The following is a 9,300-nucleotide window of genomic DNA, read 5'->3' as shown; positions in this document are numbered from 1 at the left end:
TGTGAATGTACCATAGATTTTTTATCCACTCATCTACTGATGGGCATTCAGCTGTTTCCAGATCTTGGCTAATATAAACAATGCTGCATGAACATAAGGGTGCATATATTGTTTCTGGTTGATGTTTCGGGATTCTTAGGATATGTTTCCAGAAGTGAGTTTGCTGGGTCAAAAGACAGCTTCATTTTTAATTTTTTGAGGAAACCTCATACTGCTCTCCACAGTGGCTGCACCAGTCTACATCCGCACCAGCAGTGCACGAGGGTTCCCTTTTCTCCACATCCTCGCCAGCACTTGTTGTTTGTTGGTAGCCATTCTGGCAGGTATGAGGTGATATCTCATTGAGGTTTTCATTTGCATTTCTCTGTTAATTCGTGACATTGAGCATTCTTTTCATGTCTATTGGCCATCTGTCTGTCTTCTTTGGAGAAGTGTTTATTCAGATCTTTGCTCATTTTTTTGTTTTGTTTTGTTTTGAATATATTTTTATTTATTTCAGAGAGGAAGAGAGAAGGAGAGAGAGATAGAAACTTCAATGATGAGAGAGAATCATCGATTGGCTGCCTCCTGCACGCCCCCCTACTGGGGATTGAGCCTGCAGCTCAGGCATGTGCCCTTGACCAGAATTGAACCCAGGACCCGTCAGTCCGCAGGCCAATGTTCTATCCACTGAGCCAAACAAGCTAGGGCTTTGCTCGTTTTTTATTTTTTAAATATATTTTATTGATTTTTTACAGAGAGGAATAGAGAGTTAGAAACATCGATGAGAGAGAAACATTGATCAGCTGCTTCCTGCACATCTCCTACTGGGGATGTGCCCACAACCCAGGTACATGACCTTGACCAGAATTGAACCTGGGACCTCTCAATCCGTAGGCTGACGAAACCAGTTAGGGCTTTGAACCAAACCGGTTAGGGCTTTGCTCATTTTTTAACTGAGTTGTTTGTTTTCCTAGTGTTGAGTTGTATAAGTTTTTTTTTTTTAAATACATTTTTATTGATTTCAGAGAAGAAGGGAGAGGGAGAGAGAGATAGACACATCAATGATAAGAGAGAATCATTTATCAGCTTCCTTCTACACACTCTGCACTGGAAATCAAGCCCATAACCTGGGCATGTACCTTGACTGGGAATCGAACCTGGGGCCTCCTGGCTCATAGGTGGACACTTAACCCCTGAGCCACCTGACTGGGCTGTATAAGTTCTTTATATTTTTTGGAAATTAACCCCTTATCAGATGTATCATTGGCAAATATGTTCTCCCATACAGTGGGTTCCCTTTTCATTTTGTTGATGGTTAATTCTGCTATGCAGAAACTATTTAGTTTGATGTAGTCCCATTTGTTTATTTTTTTTCTTTTGTTTTGGTGAAAATACTGCTAACCCCAGATCAGAGAGGGCTCTGCCCATCAGAATCACTCTGGAGCCTGCGTGTTCCAAGTTTTCCTCTCCTGTCATCTTGTCAGGGACAAGCCAGGGACATTCTGCCCTGGGAATTGTGCTCCTGCCTGGAAGTGACATGTATCATTTCCATTCCCAGCTCATTGGCCAGAGCTGGTCACATGGGCCCAACACACCCAGGGACAGGGAGTTCAGTCTCCCTGTGCCCAGACACCAGGCTACCTGACATTTGTTTAGCTGCCTACATCTGCCACCCATGCCCTGGGCAGGCGGTGACTCGGCCTTGTTCCCCTCTGCAGTCCCTCTGCCTTGCCTGATACCTTGGCAATAATAGTTGAATAAACGTGTGACTTTTCCAAGATTTCCCTCATATATGAAAAAACGTGATGTGTGCATACTGTGTGCCACGCCCTCTGCTAAATGTTCTGTCTGTGCTTCTTTGGGGGGGAGGAGGGGTGTACTATTCACGTCACTGTTGAAAGGGTGAGGAAACTGAGGTTTGACGATCTGAAATACCGAACTCATTACTTTGCTGTCCCTTTGAAATTAGGGTTAGGGCCTTGGAAATTAGAGGAGACTTAAAAAGTCAAACGAGAAACTTCTGTATAACTAAAACGTCTGTATGGAAACATACCTCCATATAATTTTCTAATGATAAATGCGCAGTCAATAGTGTATTCATGGAGGCATGACTGCTGAACACACGTGACTCAAGGTCTATGAAGCTTCGGCTTTTTACGTTCCCAACACGAAGCCCTGTAATTAACCCTGTAGGGTCCGTGACTCATTATCGGAGCCTGTGAGGCAGGCTGCTCCTTGCGGGGTGTGGGCAGGGCTGGGATAGTCGGGCAAGGCCACGGGGAGAAAGAGGTGAGGTGGCCTGTTTTTCACCCAATTTACAGCGGGTGTGGCGGGTGCTCTGAGCCCTAGGGAATAAGCAGTCACGGTCAGGAGCAGCTTGGGCTGGTGCCTCAGCGTGGCTGCCAGGTCTCTGGGTGGCAGGAGCTGCGACAGGCTCCAGAGGGACCCATCCAGGACAGAATGAAGTCAGCAGCAGCGGCTCTGCCCTGCTGGCACTGGCTGCTCTTCACCTTCAGGAATCCCCAGAAAGCCAAGGCCGTTCGTTCTCCCACTGGCCCCAGCCTGTGCCATGCATGTGCACCCTCTCTCTATAGGGCCTCTGCACGCGCCCTGCCCTTTGCCTGGGTCTCTCGGTTCCTTCCTGCCTTGCCACTTCCTCTGAGGCCTCCCCTTAACACCCACCTACTTCCTCCTCCCCCCCTTACCCACCCCTCACCCTGATTAATTCCACCCTGTCTCATGGGATCTGGCTGCTCCTCTGTTGGTGATCTGCGCCCCACCCTCGCCCGCCTCAGGTTGTAAAGGGCAGGAAGGCAGGCCTTGCGCACCCCACTGCCCCCAGCACCCGGCTCTGCTCGGCATGACTCCATGCTCTGAAATTATAAACTGAACTAAGGGTGTCCCCTGGGGGGCTACAGAGACACCCCTCTTCCTGCCATAACCACAGGCACGGTCTGCTGTTTAGCAGTTCAGACCCAGACTCCAACCCAGACACAAGCTGGCATTTATTTTCTGCACATGGCCCAGTGCTCCCTGGTTCCCAGCTTGGCAGGCGCACCTGCTGCAACTTTAACTTTAGCAAAGGGCGCCCTCACCAGGAAGGCACTGTTCTCCTGACCAGCACCGAGAGGAGCTGCCAGCCGGCCCTCTGCCCCTCCTGTGGGTGCAGGAAGACTCGTTCCTGAGAGCTCCGGGTGCTGTCCCATCTGTGGCCGCCATGCACCGAGAAGGGGGAGGCTGGGGCAGGGGGCAGGGCTGAGCAAACCAAGAGTCAGAAAAGGGAGAAAGAGCCCAAACCGGTTTGGCTCAGTGGTAGAGCATCGGTCTGCGGACTGAAGGGCCCCAGGTTCGATTCCGGTCAAGGGTATGTACCTTGGTTGACCGGTCAAGGGTATGTACCTTGGTTGTGGGCACATCCCCAGTAGGGGGGATGCAAGAGGCAACTGGTCGATGTTTCTCTCTCATCGACATTTCTGGCTCTCTATCTCTCTCCCTTCCTCTCTGTAAAAAAATCAATAAAACATTTTTAAAAAAGAAAAAGAAAAGGGAGATCGAGGAGAGCTTGGAGAAGTGGGCAGTGACGACACGTTGGGCCGTGAGGAAATGGCCTTCCTTTTCCTTGACATTGGAAGTTGTCAGATTTGGTGAGAAAAATGCAGATGCCCGCATTGTGCATCAGACCCACCCATTGTTTCTCTGAAGCCAAATGAACAGGAACCCTGTATTTCATCTGGTAAACCTGCCTTGGGGAAAAAGACTTTCTTCCAGCAGCCTTGGGTTGTGTTCGAGCTTATTAAGCAATCTCACATTTATGAAGTATTAGATGCCGCTCTGAACAACTCTATCAAGAACTGTTGCAATTCAGGAGTCGCCACTCGGCTCCGTTACTGTGCAGGAGACAGCAGTGACCGCCTGCAGCGGGAGCTGGGGGAGAATCACACCGACTTCAAATGAGCATCGTACTAGCCCAGTAGTCTGCAAACTGCAGCTCCTGAGCCACATGCGACTCTTTGGCCCCTTGGGTGTGGCTCTTCCGCAAAATACCATGGCCTGGGCGAGTCTATTTTGAATGAGTGGCCTTGGAAGAAGTTTAAGTTTAAAAAATTTGGCTCTCTAAAGAAATTTCAATCGTTGTACTGTTGATATTTGGCTCTGCTGACTAATGAGTTTGCCGACCACTGTGCTACGTAGCACATCGCCTGGTTAAAACCCTGAGTAGAAAGTCAAAAAAATGACAGGAGCATCTGCTCACCACCCTCTCCCTCTCACAGGACCGTTAGCGCCTGTCACTGTTTCTTCTGGCAGGTGCCCGTGCTTCTGGAAAAAAATAGACTTCGCTGCTATTTCTTTTCTTGGTGACAGTTTCTATGATCCTCTGCCTTCCTGCCCTGTGTTTAAAGATGGTAATAAGTTTACTTAGAAGAAATTGGCTGGTTCCTGTGGGGGGGGACGGGTGGGGCGGGGCAGGGCGGGGGTGGGAAGTGGCCTTTGAAAACATGACCCACGTGATTCCAGTGATGCCGGCTGGGAAGTGTGAATTTACAAGAACGCTTGGGTTCACCTGAGGATGCCAGCGCCCTGGCTCCGCCCGCCCGCACAGCTTCCCTGAGGGCTGTCTGTTCGCTCCTCGGTTCCTGTTGTGCCTGTAAGTAAAGCGTCTTCGCCTTCACTGCTCCCTCCCGCAGCTGTCACGTGTTTGTGGATTCCCTGCTTCCTTAGAGGAGTTTGTTGGTGCCCCACCCTTCCCTCCTAATAGTCCTCAGGCCAACTTGGGGCGGGCTTTCTGACCTGTGAAAACTGGGATGGGGCAGGGCGGCATCTCTGGGGTGGAAAAAACATGAACAAACCCCAGCAGGAGGGGAAGGGCAGGGTGGGGTTGAGAGGGTGTTGTTTGGCTGAGAGAGGAGGTGTGCACCCCAGTTGGCAGTCAAGCAGGGCCTTGCTTGTCCGGGTGAGGGGTGTGTGCTTTGCCAGGTGGAGGCAGTATCGAGCCAGGGTCACAACTGGAAGAATTCAGGTACATGGAGGGTGAGAAAGGGGAAGCAGGGGAGTAGGAAGAGAGAGAGGAGGAAGATAATGAGGAAAAGGAGGAGGAGGAGGAGAAGGAGGCAGGCCCAGAGGGAGGGACATCTTTGGCCTGGGTGGTGCAGTAGGAATGGCAAGGCATCACTGTGACACTTCAGGCATCCTCGTCTTGCCAAAGTACAGTCTCCCACCAGCTGCCACCCACTGACGAACAGGCCTCAGCTGATCCCGGGAGGGGAGAGGGCGCGCAGCACAGAGCAGAGCAGCTGGCAGAGGAATGCCTGAAAGTGGAAGGGCATCTTCGAGCTTCTCAGGAGCAGCCTTTGTTACAGAATCATTCACTTGTTGTTTTTGTGATAGCGCGAGGAGTTGCGTTTGCGAATATGATGCAGAGAGCTGAAAGCTGAATCTGACGTTTCGTGTTTTACGCCCATCCTGTGACGCGTGGGGGGCTGGAAACGCGGGCATTTCAGAAGCCCACGTGGGGAGAGGTTGAGCTCTCAGCACCCAGCACCTTAGGTGCTGGACTTCATCTCTCAACACCGGCACCTCCCGTGCACCTGAGAGGATTGTATGGAAAAAGCAAAGCTGACATTTCTAGCGTGCTCGCGGAGGGCTGGGCAGGTACCAGCCACTCCATCCTCTGGCTGGCTCCGTCCTCTCGCTGACTCTGTCCTCTCACTGACTCCAGTGGAGGCAGCACTCCCCGACATTTTGCAGAAGAGGGAGCTGGACCTCAGAGAGGTGGTGTTAATTAACCTCAGTCACACAGCACTCCATGGCCGAGCTTTTTGCCCACTTACCTTCTTCTTCCAGCCAGCTTCTAACAGGCTGGTGAGAGTTCCTAAGGGCATGCCTAGGACAAGCTTTAAAATCCTCAAGTACACTCGAACACAAATGTTTATAGCAGCTTCATTCCCAATGGCCCAAACTTGGAAGCTAGCACGATGTCCTGTAGCGGGTGCAGAGATTAAACTGGGCCATTGTACCCAGTGCTGCAAGCACATGCAGGAAACGTAAGGGCTCCTACATTACCATCCCAGGTGAAAGAAGCCGATCTGGAAAGGCTGCATGCTGTACGATGCCAGCCCTATGACATTCTGGAAAGGGCAGCACCGTGGAGACAGTGGAAAGATCGGTGTTTGCCCGGGGTCAGAAGGAGTAGATGGAAGGGAGGATTTTTAGGGCAGGGAAAGTACTCTGTATAAACTGTAATAGTGGCTACATGTCATTATACCTTTGTCCACACCCACAGAGGGTACAACACCAAGAGCGAACCCTAATGTGAACGGTGGACTTGGTTGTGTCTAAGCTGGGGCTGCCATAACAAAAATACAGCAGATTGGGCGGCTTAATCACTTAACATTTATTTCCCACATTTTGGGAGGCAACGCAAGGGCCCTCTTCCTGGTGCACAGACAGCCTTCTTCTCGCCATGTCCTCAAAGGTGATAGGGACTGGGAAGCTCTGTGGAGTCCCTTTTATAAAGGCTCTGCCTTCATGACCTAGTCAACTCCCGCTGGCCCCACCTCCTACCGCCATCACACTGGGGATTAGATTTCAGCATATGAACTGGGGGGACACAAACTTTCAGTTAATGGTGATCATTTGTGTTAGTGTAGATTCATCCATTTCAGTCATGTACCTCTGTGACGGGGGTGTTCATAGAGGGGGAAGTTGTGTGAGGAGGAACGGGCTATGTGGGAACTCTCTGTACCATCTAAATTTGCTATGAACTGAAAACTGCTCTAAACAGTAAAGTCTATTTTAAAAAATCCTCAAGTGACCAAATGCAAATTTATATATATAACCAAACTTCAAGCATTTGAGTTAAAGTTCTAGAATATCTTTTTACAAGAGAGCCAGCTAATTTCTTCTAAGATGTCTCTTTTTAAATTATTTTTTAAAAAATATATTTTTTATTGACTTCAGAAAGAAAGGAAGAGAGTGAAAAAGATAGAACATGAATGATGAGAGAGAATCATTGATCGGCTGCCTCCTGCATGCCCCGACTGGGGATGGAACTTGAAACCCGGGCATGTGCCCTGGCTGGGAATCCTGGTTCATTGAGGTAGACACTCAACCGCTGAGCCATGCCAGCCTTGTCCTCTTATAATTATTTATTCTTTTAAGTGCCTGGAGTTTGGGGGTACTTCGAACTTGAAATGTGGGTGTAAAAGAACTAAATGGAATGCCCTTTCCTCTGGCACCACCTGCTTTCTAAATTCGCCCCTGGGGGAGATTGTCCTCGGTGTTTCCTTCCATCTGGGGCACGTGCCAGCCTGGCCACCTGCGGGACTAGGTTATCAGCCTGGCCTCTGCTCTGAGCACCCCTGGCTGACAGTGAGTCAGATCAATTTGCGTAGAATGCTTTGCACCCATTAACTGTGTCTCCTGAACTGGGAAAGGACACTCCACCTCTCTGAGAGATTTCATTTTATAACCTCCACTGTCTCTTCTCAAGCCTGGTCAAAGACCTGGCCCCTTGCATGGAGCATTAAGGCCTGTGAATGTCTTCATGCATCAATGCCAGGGATACCACCTGGCCATGCAGGGTTGTGACCAGGAGCTGTAGGTTTGCAATAACCTCGTCAGGATTGTATCATGCTCGGTCCCTTCCCATTTGGGTGGCTTTGGGCAAGGTTCTTCAACATCGTGAGTCTCTGTTTCCTGCTCTCTGGAATGCCAGTCACATTTGCTGCCTACAGTTGTGGGGATTATATTTAGGTCTGCCCTCTATGGCACTGAGCCCAGAGCCTGGCACTTTAGTAGCATTGTTTAGTACTGGTTTTAATCATGTTCTCTATGGTGGATGCAAATGGATTAGGATCAGTTTTGTGAGACCTTGAATAAGTCACCGGAACACCCAGAAACTCATTTTCCATATCTATAAAGTGAATATTAAAATGCTTTGTCCACCTCTGGCCAGTGTGGTTCAGTTCATTGGAGTGTCTTTCCGAACACCAAAAGGTGGCGGGTTCGATTCCTGGTCAGAGTATATACCCAGGTTGTGGGTTCAATCCCCAGTCAGGGTGTGGGAGGAGGTGGCTTCAATGTATTACTCTCACATTGGTGTTTTTATCTCACTCTCCCTTCCTCTCTCTAAAATCAATAAAAATAAAAATTTTAAAATTGTGCTGAAACCGGTTTTGGCTCAGCGGAGAGCATCAGCTTGCGGACCGATGGGTCCCAGGTTCGATTTCGGTCAAGGGCAAGTATCTTGGTTGCAAGTATCCCCAGTAGGCGGCGTGCAGGAGGCAGCTGATCGATGATTCTCATCGATGTTTATAACTATCTATCTCTCCCTTCCTCTCTGTAAAAAAATCAATAAAATATATTTTTTAAAAATTGTTTTTGCTTTGTCTATTTCACATTGGTTGTAAGGATTGTGTAAAGAACCTTGAAAACTGGATACCCTTTTTGAGTGCTTATAATGCACTACTCAAGTTGCTAAGGATGTGGAATCACTCACAGGGAGTGGTTACTAGTGGCTTAACCCCCCCACTTTGTTTGTGGGAAAGGGATTATTTTCCTAATGCTGCGGCCAAACCGACCCTCCTCCGTCATCTGTCCAGTGAGATTAGAGGCAGGGAGGCCACGGACTTGGTTGTCCTTTCAGCCCCATATCTTCCAACAGCCCTTAGATGGACCCATCCTGTGTTGAATGAATGAGAGAACAAATGAGTGAATGATATAGACGCAGGCTGCCAGGAGATGCAGAGGCCACGGTGAAATCTGAGGGGTGTGGGCTCAAAGTGCGGCCTCCGAGCCTGCTTACCACTCACCAGGGTCTGGGGTGGGCCCGGCCCCAGACCCAGTGAATTCCATTCCATTTAAAAACTGACATTAAAATATATATATATATATCTTACTGATTTTTTACAGAGGAAGGGAGAGAGGGATAAAGAGCTAGAAACATCAATGAGAGAGAAGCATCGACCAGTTGCCTCCTGCACACCCCCTATTGGGGATGTGCCCGCAACCAAGGTACATGCCCTTGACCGGAATCTGGGACCTTTCAATCCGCAGACCAACGCTCTATCCACTGAGCCAAATCGGTTTCGGCTAAAACCTGACATTTTAAACAGGTGCCGCCGCCGGAGCCGGCTCTCTAGGTCTCAGAGGAGAGGCCTATGGGTCTGTAGTTCTGGAGGAGCAATCAGGGCAGCTTCCCGGAGGAGGCGCCCCCTGGGGATAAAGAGGCGGGTGGTTGGGATTGGCGACGGCGGCCAGAGCCCCGGGCTTGTTCACGTCCGCAGCCTCAGCGCCCGGCAAACGCATGTGGGAGCCGAA

The sequence above is a fragment of the Pipistrellus hanaki genome (genome assembly GCF_964339955.1).
Source record: "Pipistrellus hanaki genome assembly, chromosome: 15".
Lineage (NCBI taxonomy): Eukaryota > Metazoa > Chordata > Mammalia > Chiroptera > Vespertilionidae > Pipistrellus > Pipistrellus hanaki.
This window is presented reverse-complemented; position numbering follows the sequence as displayed.